This window comes from Phoenix dactylifera, chromosome 1 (assembly GCF_051530095.1).
Source record: "Phoenix dactylifera cultivar Ajwa chromosome 1, Ajwa_hap1_PhDact_Kaust_v1.1, whole genome shotgun sequence".
Taxonomy (NCBI): Eukaryota; Viridiplantae; Streptophyta; class Magnoliopsida; order Arecales; family Arecaceae; genus Phoenix; species Phoenix dactylifera.
This window is the reverse complement of record NC_143190.1, coordinates 15043613-15066160: the sequence shown is the minus strand read 5'-3', so window position 1 is coordinate 15066160 and position 22548 is coordinate 15043613. Positions and strand designations below refer to the sequence as shown.

At 47.2% G+C, this 22548-nt stretch overlaps 1 pseudogene; it reads right to left on the bottom strand.

Moving 5' to 3' along the window:
* Positions 1 to 1859: 1859 nt before the first annotated feature.
* LOC148715069 (primary amine oxidase 1-like) lies at positions 1860 to 22385 on the bottom strand (annotated as a pseudogene).
* Positions 22386 to 22548: the final 163 nt, after the last annotated feature.

The following is a 22548-nucleotide window of genomic DNA, read 5'->3' as shown; positions in this document are numbered from 1 at the left end:
GCTAGCCGAAAGGTATTATTTGGATTTCTTGATCCTGTATAAGTACCCAAGATCTACCCAGCGAATAACCGATGTGGGACTAAACACATGTCCGCATGGGTTCTCATACTTTGAATACCTTCTAAGATCGGTTTTAAGTATTACTGTTTTGATTAGGCTAGTAAATATTTCGATTTGAGGATGGATGACTATGGACCCTGTCCGTGTAACTGCATTAACTGTGGCAATTGTAATTACCTGGGTTTTGCTCTTCCAGCTTTAAGCTGCTCTATTTGTTTCCTTCACTTTTGGTGATTGAAACGTTGTGAGGACATCACCTTTTATTTCCAAAAAAGAAAATAAATTCAATCACCTATTTCTGGTGACAATATTGATAGCTACTAGAAAAAAGGTTGAGTCCCTGCCCTGCCATTGTGCAGTGATTTAACCTGCAAGAAACACTTGGTCTGGTGCTAAATTTCTGGCTGATCAATGAAGGGTTGTTTCTTAGGCATGAACTAGTGAATAGCAGGAGGGATTACTATTGCTGACTGCAGTCCAATTAGCTTGGCAACTAGAGATTTCTTTTGGTCTTGGCTTCTTCTCCTTGAGTTGGGATGGCATTTATGACTCTTCTAGCATCCTTCATTCCTGAGTATTTTTAATGTGACCTAATTTGTAAAATCTGGTCGAGTATGATTCAACTGCCTCTTGATCTCAAATTTCTCTAGTGGCAAATTGCTTTACCCACTCTCACCTTTACCGATCATTTATCGGTGCTCTCTAAATAGATTTACGCGTCTATGGATTTATATATTTTGGGTTGCCCTGTTAATTGGGCTGTTCAGATTGCTTTTTAGTTCCACTAATTCCTTATTCGACCTCTTTGGGTTGATACCATTGTTATTTGCTAGGCATTCTCTTCTCTGTCCATCCTTTGAGTAGTTCATGTGTTTTGGCAATTTTGCCAGTTTTAACCAGTGTGATCAAAATTAGCAAATGTTTGGTTAGTTTCAGTTGTTTCAGCCAAAAGTGACATACATTAGTCTAGAGTTCTATTTTGGGGTTATCTCTGTTTTCTTCTCCTTGAGTTTGTACCTTCATTGGGCCCTAATGTAGGGGAGTCATCTTTAAAGGTCTTGGAGACCTGTGGGAGAGGTTAAACTTAATTATATGCAGGATTTTAGTTGCTTAGAGAAAAAAAGGGACAAGATCTTAACACTAAGAAGGGAAAGCTAGGTTTCTAGGATTCTGTTATATTTAAATGTCAACAACTCATTTGATAGGAATGTTTCTCTCAGAACTTGGGACTCTCATATTGCTGTGGTGATATGTAACAAATATAATTAGAAAAAAAAAAACAATAATGGGTTTCTGTACTTCCAGCAATAGATTGATTATAGAGTCATCCTAATTCAGATTATACTTTTTCTCTATTTCGTATCCTACAAATATTTCCACTTCACTTCCAGCTGGTTTCAGCACAGAGTTGAACTATATGGATATCCTCTGTAAAAGGTCAAAGAGTGTGTTAATCAACCTCTGCTTGTTAGTGCAAATTTGTGGAAGATCAACTACAACAGCTCTTTAGCTTAATTCTTTTTTCCGTTGGAAGAATCAAGATTTTGACTACTGTTGTCTTCTTCACCTACTCTGTTTCGTAACTATTGATATTGGTGATGCCAATTAATTCAACTAGAAAGATGCCTTTTTTCTCAGCTATTCTGTTCAAAGAAGATAGAACTTCTGTTACTTTATAATAATGGGAACCATCTACATTGTTATTTATGTATTAATTTTATTAAGCAAATTTATTTTTACGTGCTCAAATATTCTTTGCAGTAGTACTGCTTGCATTCTCAATCAATTGGCGTTCACATTTACATCTTTTCCATTTGTCGTATGACTATGTTGTACTCGTTCTCCTCCTTTTCTAGGCTTAACTGCATCCATTTTTCCACAACTTTGCAGAAGCTATGGAAGTGCTCCACTGAAAAGTTTTTAAAGATATACACTGGTCATGTCAACAGGAAAGACTCCATCACATCAACATTTTCTGGTGCAAATGTTAAATACATTGTCAGCGGTCAGAAGATAATCGTGTGTATCTGTGGGACCTGCAAGGCAAAAATATGGTTCAAAAACCGGAAGGCCATGCAGACACTGTCATTTCAGTATCCTGTCATTCTACAGAGAACAAAATTGCTTCTTCTGGCCTTGACAATGGTAGAACTGTGAGGGCATGGATTCAGGTCTAGGGCAAGTTATCAAGGTTGTGTCAATTGCATGGAAAACTACTTCATTCTTCAGGTCTTAATTTCATAAGTTAGTGTGTTTTCAGTTAGTAAGTTAGTTTTGTCTGCATTGATGCAGTACTGTTTATATTCTTACTTGTTGTATCCATTACCTTTAATATTGTCCTTGTGGTGCATTTCCAAATTTGTGCATGAATAGAGCGTATGTCATTAATTTGATCCCATGAACCGTGCAGAGTTTGTCACAAATGGCATTCTAATTAAATTTTCCCTCTACCATGCAACTTCAAAAGAGATGAGAGAGTCAAGTAGGTTCAACATCATCTTACCTTGGCATTTCCTATGTTGAGGCTTCCAGGTAGTAAAAATTTTAGAAATGGCGAAGAAAGTAATGAATCCTAGAAAGCTATACATGACAAAGGCTCTCATCAGAAAAGTCTCATATAGCTTGCTAGAAATGAACCCTAGATCCCATAACTGCTTCCTAGTATAAATGACTCGTATCTGAGCGTGGTCATCATCACCAGAGAGTAGAGAAGTGGCCCGTGCCCCATTAATGATAAGCCAATAGCCCACTATGCTCCCCATCACAATCTTCTTATTTGGATTTACCGCCGATAGGTCAGCCAGCTTTGAATGGAGCTCCAACCATGCGTCGGCCTCCATCTTGGCTATCTTTTTGACGATGGTCGAATAGCTCTTTCTTGAGGTGCTGCCATTGGTCACCCTAACTGTTTTAAGCATGAATTTTATAAAGGAATTGTCGGAGTCGTCGATGTCATGGTCAAAATAGAAGGCGATCAGATGGTCATCGTAGATCCTTGACACACTTTAGATCTGACCATTGCTGGCCTAATCGGGCCGACTAATGAAAACTCGCCATATGGCCTTCGCTAAAGGCACCATAAAGATAATTCAAGCCCACCCAAATGGACGGTTGTTACTGCTCGACTCATGCATAATTAAAGCTCGCAATATGTACAACATGCTGATAGTATTGCTTGCCAAGCAATTAAGACGCACATCGACCTTTTTTGGTAATTGACACCGACCCTCATTGCATCTAAGCTACATCTGAAGAATCTTCGGATACATTGTGCTACTCTTGCTTTCATAACTCTTTCAAATCTTCATTATACCTTAAGATTTGGCTTGACTTGAGCATCAGCCGGACAAAGTCCAGCATCCTTTTATGCTTGTCCTATTCTCTTTTGCAGGTCCATTTTACCATTTCAAGCTCGTTTTGATCTTGCTGATCAAGCCAAGCCCATAACGTTACTGATTTAGCAAGCACTAATCTTAAAGTGCAACCGGATTAGGTTAGATTTTGGTGGCAAGAATCTCTAGTGTTCTTCGCTAATAACGTGCCATATTCATTGTCGTCGGCCATCATTTGGTAGGCATGCGTGCATGACATGCCCTGGACTTGTAGAAAATCTGTTGTTAGTGATACCTAGCTAGAAGGACAAGTAAAATATCATAATTTTGTGATAAGAATGTTTTCTTTCATTAAAATTCTAGAGGCTAGGCGATTCAAAGAACTTTTAGTAAAGTTAAAGGAGAGCCAAAAAATAAAGCATACCATGTGAACCATTATTATCTCATTGTCACGCCATACAAGTCCAAAACCAGCCCATATGTTTTTCTTCTTTTTTTCCCCCTCTTTTTCAGAGAAAAAGAGTTGCCGATACCGAGTTGGTTTAATTCGACACTTACCTCGATGGATTGGGATCCTCTCAAGTCTCAACTTGGCACGGAAAGGGTCTGTCTGCCAATCATGCCCATGTGGGATCAGCATGACATCCATGATTGCCTGAGGCAAATCACCATGCTACCCTATGTACTGGACCCTATCCAATCATGACCATCGCATTAATCATGGATGGCTATAATTGGAAAACAGAATCTCTTCAGTTCAAGCCAGTCCAAGAAGATTCAGACCCAACCTAATAAGATAGTGTGATTTATGGTGCCGTAGTCTCATTATATATATCATTGGACCTGGCCATGTAAGCAAGTTATCTATCCTAAGCATATTTGGTTGGAAAAAAAATAGTAATACTTTAATTTTTCAAAACTCAATTTCTATTTTTTTTAATTTTAGTATTCAAATTCTATTCTGATTCCAATTTCGGTTCCAGCCACGAACCAAATATGCCTGAAGATATAGCTATTCCAATTTTTATCTAATCCATAGATTCTAATTTCGATTTTGATTTCGATCATAAAACCAAATACACCCTTTGTGTAAAAATATAAGTAGAAGGCTAAACCCCGCTGGTGTAATGTAGGATAAGATATTGGATGACCAAAATAAAAGAACTTAACCAAAAAGTGGAGGGAAAGAAAGGGGGGAGAAAAATTAAGAACATAGAATCTGTTGCTGGAAATTGGACCCGGGGGGCGGCCGCGGATCGAGGAGGAGGAGCTTCGGTGCGGGAATGGCGGGTGGCGGTCCGTCGGCGGGCGGCGTCCTCCAGAGGACCTGCAAAAAGCCGGTGGCCGGAGTTTCCGGCGCCGGCCCTCCGATGCTTAAGTCAGGGGGGGGCTTAATTTTGGAGAAGGAGAGGGACTGTATGTAGAAGTTCAAAGCCTCCCTTGGGAGGAAGAAGCCCCTTTTTAGAGGGAGAAGCTCCCCTTTTATAGGGGGAGTGCTAGGGTTACCTGTGATGTGACTAGGCGAATTAATAAATTACCATCACGATTGGACGTGGGCATTTGAAGTGATGAGTTGCCGTAGATGGCCCGTTCCCATTATGGGAGGAGATGGCGTGCAGCCAGAGCTTGCTTGTGGCGCGCAGTGTAGTCCATTCTTGGGAATGGTGAGGCGTTGACAGTCGTAGCAGGGTATGGTCCCTGGTTGATATGTCGTGGCGTGGCCGGCAAGTAAAACACGGTGCGGTGAGGCTGCTGCAGGGCATGGCCGCAGCATGTGGATGACGAGGTCGGACTTCTGAGGTCAGCTCGGCCTTCTGAGCTCGGCCTTCTGGCCTCGGCCTTCTGAGCTCGGCAGCCATCTGAGCTCGGCTTGGATGAGCTCGGCAGCCTGCATGAGCTCGGCCTTCTGAGCTCGGCAACCTGCATGAGCTCGGCTTGGATGAGCTCGGCAGCCTTCTGAACTCGGCAGCCTGCATGAGCTCGGCCTGCATGAGTTCAGCAGCCTTCGGAGCTCGGCAGCCTGCATGAGCTCGGCTTTCGGAGCTCGGCCTTCTGAGCTTGACAGCCTTCTGAGCTCGGCAGCCTGCATGAGCTCGGTCTGCATGAGCTCGACCTTCTGAGCTCGGCAGCCTGGATGAGCTCGGCAGCCTTCTAAGCTCGGTAGCCTGCATGAGCTTGGCCTTGCTGTCGGATTTGGGTGCTTTAATTGTACTTGTGGGATGGTCCATTTTTTTCCTCCAACAGAATGTTTTCCAAAATTTGATGAAACCACTTGTCTTAAATTCCCAATCCATTACACAGTTATAATTCCTTGTACTGGTCACCATCCTCACTACGAGACTCACATCAGCTCGAATCTCGGTGATTTGTAACACACCTCTAGGTCCAAATGTTAGGACTTGACGCCCAACCCTAAGGCCAATTCAGGATCCTTCTCTTATAATTACTAGTCACATGCCAGGTCTCCTAGAATTACAATCCCAGAATTGCATTTTGAATCCTAGCAGGCTCCTCATCCTGCCCGGCATAGTACACATCGATGAACACTGCACTGGCTAGTTAGTCGATCATCGGCTCGAGGAACAACATTGAAGGCCCTAAGCCGACATCCCCGACATCGAAGTGAGTTTTGTAGTACCACTCGTTGGAGGGATCCATGTAAGGTGCGAAGATTTCTTAAACATAGCCCTCATACAAGACACTCCGACAAAGGAGAAATTATTAGATTGACCAGATCCAGTGGACCAATCCAAATCCCAGGGCACATATACGGTGGATAACGGGATGAATTCTCATCCCTGTTTGTATCTTGAATACTTAAAATACAAGAAGATAATGTGGCAAGTGACTATTAGACCGGTCTATTAGATCTGATCCATCTAATAATTTCTCCGAGCAGGGGGCTTTCTCTGTGTCCTGAACTGATGCTAGGAAGATGATAAGATATTAAAGGTGTTAGGTTCATGTGTTACTAAAATAGTCACTTCTATATCTCAATGCAACAAAGGGAAGTGGTCTGAATGATCGTAACGACACAAGTAAATCGGACCCTTGCAAGCCAGCGAGAAACTGTTCCTATACATTAAGGCCTCGTAGAGGGCCCACTTCCAGTTGGGCCTAGAATTGGTTCATTTTTGGCTGTTTGCATTATTTTGATGATATCAGAAAAAGTTGACGGTTGCTAATGGGTGGAGTAGGACATGGATCAGTATGTGTATGCCATCTAAAAACTAATCAGTATGTGTATAAAAAAAAAAGAACAGTAAACAACGTTAACAACCCATTCAACATAAATTATGTCTAAATTCTTTTATTATTGTATAGTGTATACTACCAGAAAGGGTGGTGTGTTCTTGGTCTTCCATGCGATCAAATATGACATTGGCAATACTTCAAATGTTACATCACTAAGGTGAAGTCATGTATGTTGAAGCTATTGTAAGGTATAAATAGGCCGGTAGAATGATAGCATGATCTCATCTTCCACCTCGTACATCCGGCTAAATTTGTTTTTCTTTTTTTTTTCCGAGAGGGGCAAAACCCTATGAGTTGGAAAACCCTCCTGTATGGGATAGGTGGCAATGCTTAATTTGTTTAACTTGATCCAACCTATTGTAATTCGGATTAGGTTACCTGTTTAATAAAATGATCAGGCACAAGTCTAGATCTTTGACCCATCTAATTAACATGTCAAACTTAGATTAATAGGTTTTTGACCTATCCTATATCTAACCTAATCCATATCTGGTTCGACCCAACACGATTGCTACCTTTGTATGGGTTAAACCAGTGATGATGAGTTCCACAATTAGGGCCATTTATGAATCATGCAACTCGTCAAGGGTTCTCTATGCATGTGCAGCAGATTGAGGCCCAAGCAATCACATGCCATCATGTTATTTATGAACTTGCAAGATTACAAAATTGGTCCTTTCCAACTCAATTCCAACCTAGAGAGTATTGCGACTCAAAGCCTATGTAGTTTCTTGATAACTCCCCTGTTTTTTCCCTTTTTCCTACTTGTTTTTTTCTTCTTTTCTATTCTATGCTTGTATCTCCGCCTTTGATCTTATTTGTTGCTCTTTTCTTATTTCATCCGCTAATTACGAGGTAGCTTGCCATCATTCTGCTGGTAAAAAATTATATTATGCCTTGAGTTATTAGAACTCAAGGTATACACTTACACTTAGTGATGAGGTTTAGTACTTTAGAGAGAGAGAGAGAGAGAGAGAGAGAGAGAGAGTAGTGCTCGACCATTTATCATAATTTATTGTAATTAATTTTTTAAATAATTTTTTGTAATGTCTCTCGCTAAATTTATTTTTTTCTTCATATATTTTCATGTGTGAGATGATCTTGGGTCTCATACAATTTGCCTACATTGGTCCTTGTGATTTTACATTTTATTGGAGCTAGGTGAACGTTCATTATGGTGATAGAGTGCAGCTTAAATTGAAAATATGCATAGTTTCCTTTTCAAGCAAGGATCATGCATGTGGTGGCTTGCAAAATTTGTGGTTCGATGTAGATTGATCTTTAGGTCATACTTGATAGGGCAAAATTTATTAGATATTTTGAATAGCCTAAAGATAGAACAATGCTATAGTAACCAAAAAGATCACTCAAAAAAGATACTTAGGTGCCGTGCACCAATCATTTTACTTCATTTAATTGCGCACCTTAGAATGCTCATTCAAAGGGAGAATGGCAATACACCATGCCAAGTGAGTAACTTTTTGATTTTTTTTAGTTACTAAAGTATTTTTCTTAAAGCCAGTGATGCTATCAAATATAAAGATAGCCATTGCTAAAACCCAAAAAAGTAAAATGGATCTCGAAGTCACCATATAAAGAAGGAGAATTACCTACGCATATAGAATATAAAGAAGCCAAAGAAAGTATAAGATGTTTTTATAGCCATCCACTCACAGCTTAATAATATACAATATCAAAGGATTGTCAAATCAAATTCGCTAGATAAATAGGCATTCGAGCTAAACTTGAAGAATGAAGATGAGGAGCAGGTCTGGTTAGATAAAAAAGGGAGAAAAAAGAAGACCCTGAGGTTGGGGGAGTTTGATCGAAAGATGGCTATGCAAAGTCCAGAAGAACATCAAGATAGGATGAGTAAAGATAAGTTAGGTCCAAATGAAAATCTGAAGTATGAGGACCCTAATTAAGCAATGCTAAGTCAACCCTAAAATATATCGGTAAGGCTTAATTGTAGTTGTGCATATATAGTGTCAGATATTCCTTGCATTGATTTAATAGCCTATTTGGTTGAAGAGCTGGCTAGCTTTAATAAAGCTGCATGAGAGATCAGATGATTGAAATGTGTTACATATTGGGAGATAGACCTTGTAAGCATGGGCGAAGCATAGTGATGCGAGAATGTGGTCACAAAATGGAGAAGATTAGGTTTAGATATGTGACTACAGGCACCTATGAACGTGGCCAACGCAAAGTGCGCGTGATGACTTTGGAATTTGGCTGAAGCTACTGGTTTGGTACTGCAAATTAAGTTTATTACTATGTATGCTTGGATTGGCAATGCAATGAGCAATAATTATAAGCTTTGGCAATGAACTATTTGTTGCTCCTTATTAAATATTTATAGAGTCAATGCTGAGAAGGAGTGTTGAAATCGTTGTCTATTATGCGCATGCAATGCACGTTTGAGAAAATAACAATAATCAAAATATTGAAATAATAATCAAAATTTATAGTGCTTTGATGATATCGGCAATTATTAAGGGTTGCAATTGGGAGCAGAATGGATCTAGACCATTCAAAATCTAGACCCATAGGAGAAGTATGATATTCTTCTGATAATCCAATGATAAGTAGGTTTGGGCAACTTCTCTTTGGTTCGAAATGGGGCCTCTGAGATGATTGACTAACTTAAGCTCATCAAAGCTTAAAGAAGCAATTACTATATATTATATAGTACTCTAATTATTATATATAATAAAATCTATTAAAAATTAACAGCATGAATTGGTTACTAAGTAATTCCTAAGTCAATTATACAATAAAGCAACAAATGAATAGCATGTACATGATGAATAACCTATTCTACATGGGTTTAAATGATAACTACTTATATATTATCAAGAGAGCATGTCATGCTTGTTGGGCTCATCCAACCCAACATAATGGAAGGTTAATGAATTTGATGAGCCGGGGCTGGAGGATTTTATTGTGTGGTGGATTTTGGAGACTTTGGAAAGGGTTAGGGGGTCGTGGGGATGACAGTACCCAAGCCGTCAAAGTTGGCCGGAGAGAGTGAGATGCAGTTGCTTGCTAAAGCTAGTACGGTTCCATATATTGACGTTACCTGAACCAAGGGCCTAGTAAGTCCATATTGATATACAATTAAGCTAGTATTAGAAGAAGACATGAGACCAATTTAATATAGCGTAAATTAATTTACGACCCCCCATGACTACAGTGTAACGCTAAGTCCCTGTTGACCCAAACCGAGCTTTCCGGTCCAAGATTAGAGTCACTCTTAATTACCGATTCTTAAGAGAGGTTTGTTTTGTTTTTTTTTCCGAAGTTACCCTTTCGTTGCCGTTATGGTTTTAAGAGAAGAAACAGTGGGGAAATCGTCCGCAAACAGAGGAAACAGTTTGGCTTCTTCATTTCTGTTTGTTGTAGCAGAAATAATCAAGTGGAAAGAGGAGATTTTCTACATTGGTATCGTGGTTAAGGAAGTATCTCCATTAGTAGTCGTCCGCAAACAGGGGAAAGGGGAAACAGTTCGGCTTCTTCGTTTCTATTTGTTGTAGCAGAAATAATCAAGTGAAAAGGGGAGATTTTCTCCATTGGTATTGTGGTTAAGGAAGTATCTTCATTGGCAGGGAGTCGGGGAGAGCTTCTCGGTTGGTTCAGCGCCCACGTTTCTTTTTCCTATTGCGGTGAGTCGGGGAGAGCTTCTCGGTTGGTTCGGCTCCCACGTCTCTATTTCATGTTGCGGTAATTACTGATTCCTTGCGATATCCCTTTTGCAAACTTATCTGTTGGTAGAGAGTTGGGGAGTGATTCTCTATTGTTAGTGAGGTAAAGGAATGTTAGATGTTATAGGTGAACTGTTGAAGCAACAAAGAGTTTCTTATATGTAAGTTGGCGAAAATTCAGATTCTTCCTTATTTCTTTGCTTAGAGTCCCTTTCGATTTTTAGCTGCATGGTTTCATTGCACAAGAGTATTAGAGGTTGAAATTCTATTCCGATTTCTCATAATCCACTGAGACATCCCTCTGTTCTTCTCTGTTTTCCAATTGTGATCGAACGAAAACCCTGTTTTAGCTAGATTAGCTTCTTGTGTGTCTGCCATTGCTCATATTCTGTTTGGAAAACTTCTTGTGTGACTTCAATTGCTAATATCCTATACGGAAATAGTTCCTATGGCAGCATTTCCTTTGCTTCATTGTTGAAATAGTATTCGGAACTTCAATCAGTTCATCTCTCTATCCTTTTTCCATTATCATGGCTTCAAAAAAAAACAAGTAGCCCTGTTTTCATGGCTATTTGTTCTTATGGTGGTGAAGCTCTTATTATTTCCATCTCCGAGGACAGAAATCTTGATCAAATTTACACAGAAATAGTGGAAAGGTGGAGACATCTTTCTGATATAATGGTAGAAGTTAAATATTTTATTCCAAACAAGTCTAAAATGCTTGTTACGCTCCTGGGCGATAAGAATGTTCGGAATATGCATCAAATCCACGTCAACTTAAATGCGTCGATGATTGAGTTGGTTGTTAGTCACATTCCATGCTTGATCGAAGCAGCCGATGTCGTCATTGATATGAGGTAATGCAGAAGTTAATTGTATCTATTTCTATTTTGGTAATCTTAGTTTAAACTTTGTTGTATTGCATATTTCATTTGTAAGTTTGTTCATGTTAAGCACAAATTTATTAGTTAGTATGCCGAATTTTTGTTTAACTTATTGTAGGGATAGTGGCCCATCCCAAAATGTCGAGTGGAGTTGCAGATCCAAATTTTTTTCAAAGGGTAGCTCAAGTAATTTCGGTCGAGTTGTTGAAGAAACAAGAGCTGCAATCGAAGAGCAACCTAGTCAAACAAATTCTTTGGATGCTTGGAAAACCTCTATAGAGGGTGTTGGTCAGGAGTTCAATGATGTGGAAACTCTTCGCGACACGATTCGCAACTTCTGCATTGCAAATTATAGAGATTGTCTTTGTGAAGAACGATCATCTGCGACTGACCATGAAATGTGCATACGAAGGATGTGAATGGCGTATTCATGCTTTCCGACTTGGGAATCAAGAAATATTTGTAATTAAAAAAATGAACAGTCAGCATACATGTGGCGGAGGGTTGCAAGTCCGGTCGCATCCTAAGACTTCGAAACGTTGGGTTTCAAACATTGTTAAAAAAAAATTCAAGATATGCTATTATATAGGCCGATTGATATCGTAAAGGATATTCGTCGAGAATATGGTGTTGAATTGCCGTATCATCAAGCTTGGCATGGGAAGGAGGTGGCTATGAAGGACCTTTATGGTCACGGATCAAAATCTTATGATCGGATACGCTGGTATTGCGACGCCATTCTTGAGACCAACCCCGGCAGCATAGCTGAGTATGAAACTATTGAAGGTCGATTCAAACGCCTATTCATTTCATTTCATGCTTCAGTAGTTGGTTTCATGAGGATGCAGACATCTGATTTTTACGGATGAAACATTTATAAAGCATAAGGATGGAGGAGTAGTATTTAGCGCGACTTCCAAAGATGCGAACGACGATATGTTTTCTATTGCTTACGGTGTGGTCGATACAGAGACTGATGACAACTGGGACTGATTTTGTCGGATTTTGAAAGAAGCAATTTATAGTTACAGCGAGTGGCGAAGTGAGCAAATCACATTTATGATGGATAGACATCAAGGAATTATTAAATCAGTGTCGAAGTACTTTTCTGGCAGTTACCACTCATATTGTTTCCGTCACGTGAAAGACAACTTCAAGAATCAGGTATGGAATGTCATATTCTTAATTTCAACCCATAATTTATCTAACTAATTTAGGATATTGTAGATCTCATCATTTGATTATTGTTAATGCAGGTGCTTGTCTATTATCGTGCAAGTGAGAGAAAGAGGCTACTCGATTTACTAAAGGTTGCTGCCTATACTTCAAGGTTGAATGTTTTCCACAAATTAATTAACAAGCTTACATTAGAAGCTCCAGGGAGTAGAACTTTTCTCCTGCATGCAAATCCGAAGCATTGGACAAATGCAGTATTCTCAGGTCCACGATGGGGTATTATAACGTTTAACGTGGCAGAGTGGTTTCAACAGTTGGATCATGGAGGCTCGGCATCTCCCCGTTCCTCAAATGGTTGACCATATCAAGCTTCAAATAATGACATTGATGCATGAACGGGGTAATCGAAGTTACAATATTCAAACACATCTGTTGGGGGAAAAACCCCAAGTCATCGCCACGGAGGCGCTCGGATAGGGAGCGCCGACCGAAAAGGCGCTCGGCCAAAGAGCGCCGACCAGAGAAAGCGCCAAGAGGCGCCCAACCGAAATAACCAAGTAGGGATGCTCGGCTAGAAAGAGCCGACCAGCGGGTGCCGACCAAAGAAGCGCTCAAGTAGAAAGCGCTGACCAGAGACAGCGCCATGTAGAGGCGCTCGGCTAGAAGGCGCTCGGCCAAAGAGCGCCGACCAGAGAAAGCGCCAAGAGGCGCCCAACCGAAATAACCGAGTAGGGATGCTCGGCTAGAAAGAGCCGACCAGCGGGCGCCGACCAAAGAAGCGCTCAAGTAGAAAGCGCTGACCAGAGACAGCGCCATGTAGAGGCGCTCGGTTAGAAGGCGCTCGGCCAAAGAGCACCGACCAGAGAAAGCGCCAAGAGGCGCCCAACCGAAATAACCGAGTAGGGATGCTCGGCTAGAAAGAGCCGACCAGAAGGCGCCGACCAGGAGTACTCAAGCAACCCCGCCACAAGGTGCCCCACTGGGCGACCAGCTCGGCTCGGCACCCTTGCCGAGCCGATGCCTTTACCAAATAATTCAACTCTCGCTTGACCCTCTAAGGGACCTGACAACTCCACTATAACCTGCCGCTATCTTCAAGCCATCAAGGCATAAGATCTCTGCAGGTATTCAGCACGACCTGCCATTAATGCACGAGGCTCCCTCAAGTCTCTGATGCACTCAGTCATTTAATGAACACGGCCCAAGACGATCTCCGGATCACTGAACCATCAGAGCGTATGGCTCTCCCTGACCGCCGGTTCATTCGGTAATAAATGCACTTACCATCCACGGACCCCAGGCCCACCACGGCCGGCGGTTCAACCACTTCAACAGGTCCGATCGACCGTGACAACTCCCTGATTCCGGTCTGATCCGGTCCCGTTCTCCATCACGCCAGTAATGGGCCAAATCGTGCCCAATTATTACAGAACGGGACAAACCTACTGTCACCTCCCAGGCAACCGAATCCTCCTATAAAAGGGAACCTGGGAGGAAGAGGAAGAGGACCAAAAACGGGAGGAAAAACCCGAAGCCGGAGAGAACCCTCCTGGACCGGGTGGAAAGAAGTAAACAACACAGACAATTGAGGAAACTGATCCTCTTGATTTTATCCAAATATTCTCTCTGTCTTCTCCACATACTCTCTTCCCCGCTCTCTCCACATATTCGCCCCCTCTGACTTAGGCATCGGAGGGCCGGCGTCGGGGAGCCCGGCCACCGGTTCTTCCTGCAGGACTCGCACCCCACAGTGGAGGACGCCACCAGCCGGCGCACCGTCGACCACCCTCCCAGCGGCGGAGCTCAGCCCCTCCAGGAGGACGCCACCAGCCGGCGCACCGTCGACCACCCTCCCAGCGGCGGAGCTCAGCCCCTCCAGGAGGACGCCACCAGTCGGCACGCCGTCGATCGCCGCCCCTACGGCGGAAGCCCCTCCTTCCCCTGGCTTCGCGGCGGCCCCCGGGTCCAATTTCCAGCAACAGTTGGCGCTAGAGGAAGGGACCGAGTTCGCTGCCATGAAGCTAAGAAGCAAAGGGGCTTCCAATGCCTCTCGACGTCCGCCACCTAGCCCGGAGCGTTCCGTCCGAAACCCATCACCTCCGACCAAGTCAGTTCATCAAGTTCGGCCGGAGCAGTTCGATGCCCTGGTACAACAGGTGCAGGCCCTGGCTACCGCTGTCAAAAGCCTGCAGCCCAGGGGCATCCCAACGGCACCGCCTCCTCCGGCTCCAGTTCAACCGGAGCCTCCCACAAGCGGACTTCACCTTCGAGGTCAGGACTCCCAAGTCCAGGCCTCCCTTTGGAGAGAGCACCCAGTTGGAGGCCACGGAGGCTGGCCACAGCCTTCAGAAGCTGAATCGGTTCCAGGGCAACCTGCGCTCGAACGAACCGCTGCAGCGATCCTCCAGAACGATGAACTCGATCGGAAGGTCGAGAGGCTGGAACGTCAAATCCAGGCACTCCACGGGAGGAAGTCAGGACATAACGGCGACTTCGAGTTCAATACGAAGTCGCCCTTCTCCCAGGAAATTGAAGATGAACCGGTCCCGTTACGGTTCAAGATGCCCCAGGTGGAGCCCTACAACGGCAAGGCTGATCCCCTGGACCACCTGGAAAGCTACCGGGTCTTAATGGCCCTACAAGGAGCCTCGGAGGCCATGATGTGCAAAGCTTTTCCGGCGACACTCCGAGGACCAGCCCGGCTGTGGTTTACCGGGCTAAAGCCGAGTACTGTCTCCTCCTTTGAGCAGCTCGACAGACAGTTTGCTGGCAATTTCGTCGCCAGCCAGCCCCAGCGGCGGACATCCGACTCCCTCCTTGATATCAAACAAAAGGAGGGAGAATCCCTCAAGGAGTATTTGGACCGGTTCACCGCCGCAACATGGGAGGTCCGGGAGCTTGACCAGTCAATCGCCATGTCGGCGCTGAAGACTGGAGCCCGGTCCTACAGATTTCTCTTCTCAATTGAGAAGAATTTTTCCGCGGACCTCACCGAGATGTTCGCTCGGGCGCGGAAGTACGCCAAGGCCGAAGAAGCCGTGGCCGTCAGACGGGGCGGGACCGAGCAGAACCTCAAGAAAATACGCCGCGAGGAGCGTGGCCAGCCCAGAGGCCCGTCTCCGCGACGAGCCAAGAATCTGCCCCGCCCGAAGAGTCCACCCCGGCTAAGGAGACCGCCACAGCAGAGGTCACCACTCCGCCCGAGGTTCCCACTGCAAGCCCCTGCACCCGAAGGGAGGTATGAAAGATATACTCCCCTCAACGCTCCTCGGGCTGAAATCCTCATGGAGATCGAGAGTCGGGATCGCATCCGGCTCCCACCTCCGAAGCCAGACACCCGAACCCGGCGTGACAACCGGAAGTATTGCCGTTTCCATCGGGATAAAGGCCATGATACCGAGGAGTGTTACCAGCTCCGAAATGAGATCGAAGCACTCATCCGCCGAGGGGTGCTCGATCGGTTTGTGCAAGGCCGGCGTGAAGAAAAGCAGCCAGCCGAAAGAGCCGCGCAGCCTGAAGGTTCAAATGCCAACAGGCCCATCGCTGGCATCATCAACACCATCCGAGGCGGAGCCTCGGCATGAGGAGCTTCAGGGGAAGAAACCTCCCCGAAACGCCTGCGCGCCTCCGAAGCTATCTCCTTTTCAGACGATGATCTAGAGGGGGTCGAAACCCCCCATGATGATGCCGTGGTCATCTCCATGATCATAAATAGATTTGATGTAAAACGCATCTTAGTTGATAATGGAAGCTCGACGAATGTTTTGTACTTTGATGCATATTGTAAAATGGGGATGACCAAAGAACAGCTGCGGAGGATGAATGCTCCGTTGGTTGGATTCACTGGGGATTCAGTCCCAGTAGAGGGCGAGATCGACCTTTTGGTCACAGCCGGGCTCGCCCCCCGTGAAAGTACCGTGGGGATGAACTTCCTCGTGATACGCCTTCCCTCGGTCTATAATGCCATCCTCGGAAGGCCAGGCCTCAACGCCCTCCGAGCGGTGGTCTCCACTCATCATCTGCTCATGCGATTCCCCACCAGCCAGGGGGTCGGCGAAGTCCGAGGGGACCAAATGGTGGCAAGGAGATGCTACCTGGCGACCCACGAGGCAAAGCGACCCGCCGAGGTGCCTGCCCCAGCGACTGACCAGCCCTCAACTGAGGTCATGGAGGCACGGGTCGACCCTCAGAAAGAGCGGGTACAGCCTGGTGAGTTACTAATCCAAGTTTCCTTACGAGAGAGCTTTCCTGAGCTAACCGTGCAGGTCGGCTCTGGCCTCGATGAGCACGAGAGGAGTCGTCTCGTCAATTTCCTGCGAGACAACATGAATGTCTTCGCATGGTCGCCTGCAGACATGCCGGGGATAGATCCAGAGGTCATGGTCCACCGGCTCCAAGTAAAGCCAACCAGCAAGCCTGTGCGGCAGAAGAAGCGAGGCGCCGCCCCTGAGCGCCAGCGAGCAGCAGCCGAGGAGGTCAGTAAGCTCCTTGGAGCTGGCTTCATCCGGGAGATAGCCTACCCGGAGTGGCTCGCCAATGTGGTCCTCGTCAAGAAGGCCAACGGGAAGTGGCGTATGTGTGTGGACTACACCGACCTGAATAAAGCCTGCCCAAAGGACAGCTTCCCACTCCCCAGCATCGATCAGCTCGTAGACTCCACCTCGGGTCACGAGCTGCTGGCATTCATGGACGCCTTCTCCGGATACAACCAGATCCGCATGGCGCCGGAAGATGAGGAAAAGACCGCCTTCATCATCGACGGAGGAACTTACTGCTACAAGGTGATGCCATTCGGCTTGAAAAATGCCGGGGCAACTTATCAAAGGCTAGTCAGCCGGATCTTCAAAGACCAGATAGGCCGGAATATGGAGGTCTATGTGGACGATATGCTGGTAAAAAGCAAGGTGGCACAAGATCATGTAGCCGACCTCGATGAAGCATTCTCCACGCTCCAAAAATACCAGATGAAGCTCAATCCAGCCAAATGTGCATTCGGGGTCACCTCCGGCAAATTCCTCGGCTTCATCATTACACAACGAGGAATTGAGGCCAATCCAGAGAAGATCCGGGCTCTCCAAGAGATGACGCCTCCCAGGACGGTCAAGGAGGTACAACGGCTCACCGGCCGAGTTGCAGCCCTCGGGAGATTCATCTCCCGCTCGGCTGAGCGCTGCCTTCCATTCTTCGCAGCCCTCAAGAAGTCAAAGAATTTTTTGTGGTCGGACAAGTGCCAGCAATCTTTTGAAGAGCTCAAGCACCTCCTGGCTTCCCCTCCCCTGCTCACAAAGCCTCACCAGGGCGAGCTTCTCTACCTGTATCTGGCCGTCTTCCCTGTAGCAGTAAGCTCGGTCCTGGTCCGAGAGGAGGGCAAACTTCAGAAGCCAGTATATTACACCAGCCGGGTCTTGAGGGACGCCGAGACCTGATACACCAAGCTTGAGAAGACTGCCTATGCCCTGGTCATCTCAGCTCGGAGGCTCCGACCCTACTTCCAAGCCCACACAGTGGCTGTGCTGACCGACCAGCCGGTCAAGCAGATCCTGCAGAAATCAGATCGCGCGGGACGGATCGCCAAATGGGCCATCGAGCTCGGGGAATTCGACATCGAGTACCGACCCAGACCGGCGATCAAAGCACAAGCGCTCGCAGACTTTATTGTCGAGTGCACTATACTGGATGAGATCGAGCCCGAACCTGAACCACCAGTGGAGCAGACCCCGAGTTTGACATGGACTCTGCATGTCGATGGCTCTTCAAACTCGGGGGGTAGCGGAGCAGGGCTCATCCTCACTAGCCCAGAAGGGGTGGTCGCCGAGCAAGCCTTGCGCCTCGAGTTCCCTGCTTCCAATAATATGGCGGAGTACGAAGCGCTCGTCGCCGGGCTCAAGCTAGCCAAAGAGCTAGGAGTGAAGGACTTGAAGGCCTTCAGCGATTCTCAGCTCGTCGTCAACCAAATTGTGGGCGACTTCGAAGCCAGAGACCCGACCATGCAGAAGTATCTTCAGAAGGTACGGGATCTCGCCTCGACCCTGGACTCTTTTCACATTCAACATGTTGCCAGGTCGGAGAACCTCAGGGCCGACCAGCTATCAAAGCTGGCGTCCTCTCGCATGAGCGAGCTTCCCAAGGAGGCAGTACTGGAGTATCTCCAAAAGTCTAGTACAGATGAGCCCGAGCAGACCCTCTGCACTGAGTTCGAGCCAAGCTGGATGGACGAACTCATCGGCTACCTGCAAGACGAAGTCCTCCCCACCGACGAACAAGAGGCTCGCCGGATCAAACGCCTCGCTACCCGGTACATATTGTACGAGGGAAAGCTCTATCGGAGATCCTTCACCTCTCCCCTCCTCAGATGCCTCCGCCCAACGGAGGCTGATTATGCCCTACGCGAAGTCCACGAAAGAATTTGCGGGAACCATTTGGGAGGGCGAGCATTGGCCCATAAAATTCTGCGCCAAGGATATTATTGGCCGACACTCCAGAAGGATGCTATGGACTTCGTCCAAAGATGCGACCGGTGCCAAAGGAACGCCAATGTTCAGCGCCGGCCTTCGGCTCCTTTGACTTCTATCAGCTCTCCTTGGCCCTTTGCCCAGTGGGGAATTGACATCCTAGGGCCATTTCCACTGGCCACCGGGCAAAGAAAATTTCTGGTCGTCTCCATCGACTACTTCACCAAGTGGGTGGAAGCCGAGCCCCTTGCCCGGATCATCGAGCAGAAGATGCGGGATTTTGTTTGGAAGTCCATTATCTGCAGATTCGGGCTTCCCCGCATCCTCATCTCTGACAACGGTCGCCAATTCGACAACATTCACTTCAGAGAGTTCTGCTCCGAGCTTGGCATTGATCACCGCTTCACCTCGGTCGCGCATCCTCAAACGAATGGAGAAACCGAGGTAACAAATCGTACTATTTTGCAGGGTCTCAAAGCCAGGCTCGACAAATCCAAAGGACAATGGGTCGAAGACCTATATAATGTCCTGTGGGCTTACCGGACCACGTTCCGTGTCCCCACCGGTGAGACTCCCTTCAACCTAACATATGGAACGGAGGCCGTCATCCCACTGGAACTTGGGCTTCCCTCTCCAAGAGTCGAGCATCATGATGCCGGCTCCAACTCTTCGCAGCTCAGAAGCAACCTCGACTTGATCGAGGAAACAAGGGAGGCTGCCCGAGTTCGTATGGCGAGGTACCAGCAAAAGACAGCTCAGTACTACAACGCCAGGGTCAAAATCAAATCTTTCAGACCAGGAGACCTTGTCCTCAGGAGAGCTGAAGTCTCCCGACCAACTGAGCAAGGGAAGCTGGCCCCAAACTGGGAAGGACCATACCGAGTCACGCGCATCCGCCGACCCGGGACTTATCAGCTAGAGTCTCTAGATGGGACTCTCATTCCGCAGAGCTGGAGCTCTGAAAATCTCCGCGTGTACCATCAGTAGAACCCTAAGGGGTTCCCCATTATTCAATTATTGAATTTCATTTTATGAATTCCATTTCATAACAAACTTATGATCCGCATACTCATTTTGAGCTCACCGATTCTCCTGATTATCTCATGGTGTCAGGTTTATTTCTCCTATCCTGACCACGGTCGGGATGCCCTGCCACAACGGGATGCCCCGATCCGTCGGAATGGCCCGAGACGCCGGGATAAGAGTTAGCGGTCCTCTCTGACCGGACGAGCTCGGCTCGTGCTCCATCGGCTATGAGTTAGCGGTCCTCTCTGACCGGACGAGCTCGGCTCGTGCTCCATCGGCTATGAGTTAGCGGTCCTCTCTGACCGGACGAGCTCGGCTCGTGCTCCTACCCTGAGACGTCAGGATGCCCCAATATATTGGGATGCCCTGCCACAACGGGATGCCCCGATCCGTCGGGATGGCCCGAGACATCGGGATATGAGTTAGCGGTCCTCTCTGACCGGACGAGCTCGGCTCGTGCTCCATCGGCTATGAGTTAGCGGTCCTCTCTGACCGGACGAGCTCGGCTCGTGCTCCTACCCTGACCACGGTCAGGATGCCCCGAGACGTCGGGATGCCCCGATCCGTCGGGATGCCCCGGCTATAGGGACGCCCGAGACGTCGGGATATGAGTTAGCGGTCCTCTCTGACCGGACGAGCTCGGCTCGTGCTCCATCGGCTATGAGTTAGCGGTCCTCTATGACCGGACGAGCTCGGCTCGTGCTCCATCTGCTATGAGTTAGCGGTCCTCTCTGACCGGACGAGCTCGGCTCGTGCTCCTACCCTGACCACGGTCAGGATGCCCCGAGACGTCGGGATGCCCCGGCTATAGGGATGCTCGAGACATCGAGATGAGTAGCGGTCCTCTCTGACCGGACGAGCTCGGCTCGTGCTCCATCGTCTTCAGCCAACGAGCTCAGCCTGCTCTTCTACTTTTGGATTTCTCTGCCGACGTCCCCAAAGAACGGAGTCCGAGCAGAGAAGCGTCTTCAGTCGCCTCGGCGCAAGGACGCACACGGTACAAGGTACCCATTTACTTAATGTTTCTACATTAATCTCTATATTGTCTATTCTATTTTTGGATTTCTGCCGACGTCTCCAAAGAACGGAGTCCGAGCAGAGAAGCGTCTTCAGTCGCTTCGACGCAAGGACGCACACGGTACAAGGTACCCATTTATTTAATGTTTCTACATTATCTATTCTGTTCTCGGATTTCTCCCTGCCGATGTCCTCCAAGAATGGACACCGAGCAGAAGAGCGCCTTCGATCGCCTCGGCGAAGAAGTGCTCATGACACCAGCACAATATTATGCTAAGTCCGGCGAATCCCCGTCACGAGCTGACGGGCATTCGACCCATTCGTTGGAAACGAATCTGGTCCGCCCCGGCAACGCGAGGATCGAAACTCGCTAAAGTTCAAGTCCTGGTGACCGCCTTAGGGCTCGGTCGAGTCCTGGACTAGGCTCGGAAAAACTCTCCGAGCCCAAATCCTTGGTATAAGCACAAGCGTTGCTATACCACTGATTGAAGGACCGAGCAATGGAGCTCGGCAAGCTAAACTTAAACTCAAACCCTGTGGCGGGAAAAGCTGAGGCCCTAGAGCCCATATCCTCGGAACCTAAAGCGGATCCGAGTAGGAAAACTAGGACTACGACAGACGAGTTTCCAAAAAAGAAATGTATATTCATTTCAAAAAGGCCCGTAGGCTAAGTACAAAATTCGGGTTTGGCCCTTACAAGTACGGGAGGCCATCCCGACTTTACAAAACGAAACAAAAATTACACTAAGGCCCGCTCCCGACCACTTCGGCTTCGGCAGTGTCGGGAGCGGCGGGCTCAGCAGTCGGGACCTCCTCGGCCTCGGCAGCGATAGGAGTAGCCTCGGGGGCGGCTTCGGTCGCCTCGGCCTCCGGAGTCTCTGCCTCCGCATCCGGCCTTTCGACCCCTGCTCCCGGTTGGAGCAGGTTCACATCAAAATCCGGGAAAAGCCGCCGCAACTGGTTACGGAAGTCCCGGAAGCCTTGGATTAGCCCGTTCACGCCCTCCTTTTCTAGAAGGTCGCGGAACTCCGCCGATTCGCGAAAGAGCGCCACCGCGCTCTGAGCTTGCTCCCGAGCCTCGAGCTCCCGAGCCTCGTGGTAGGTGGCCTTCTTCTCGAGGGTTTTTATTCCCCGCTCAAGCTCCGAATGTCGGAGGCGGGCATTCTCCACCTCCTGCTCGCGGGAGGCCAGCGCTTGCTCGACTTCGGCCAATCGAGCCTCAGCGGCGCGCAGCTCGGACCTCGCCAACGCATGCGCGCCCTTTTCCTCATCGAGCTCGGCGGTAAGAGCTCGAATCCTTCCCTCAGATGCTCCGACCTTTTCTTGGAGCACCTGTCGTTCGGCCTCAGAGGCCTGGTACTTCGCTTCGGAGGCTTGGTACTTCGCCTCGGCGGCCGTGTACCTCGTCTGGGCCTCGTCGTACCTGTGCTGGCACCTCCGGGCCTTCTTTCGGTATTCTTGAACAAGGTGCATCAGCATCTCCGTCTCGTGCAAATGCTGTAAAAGAGACGAAAAGGAAAACATAAGACGCCACAAATAAAAAATCTATACAGATTACACAGGTGGAAAATTTTACTTACCCGGACGGCGTTGCAGCGGGTATAGTCCATGAAAGCATTATAGCTCATGGACTGCATCATTG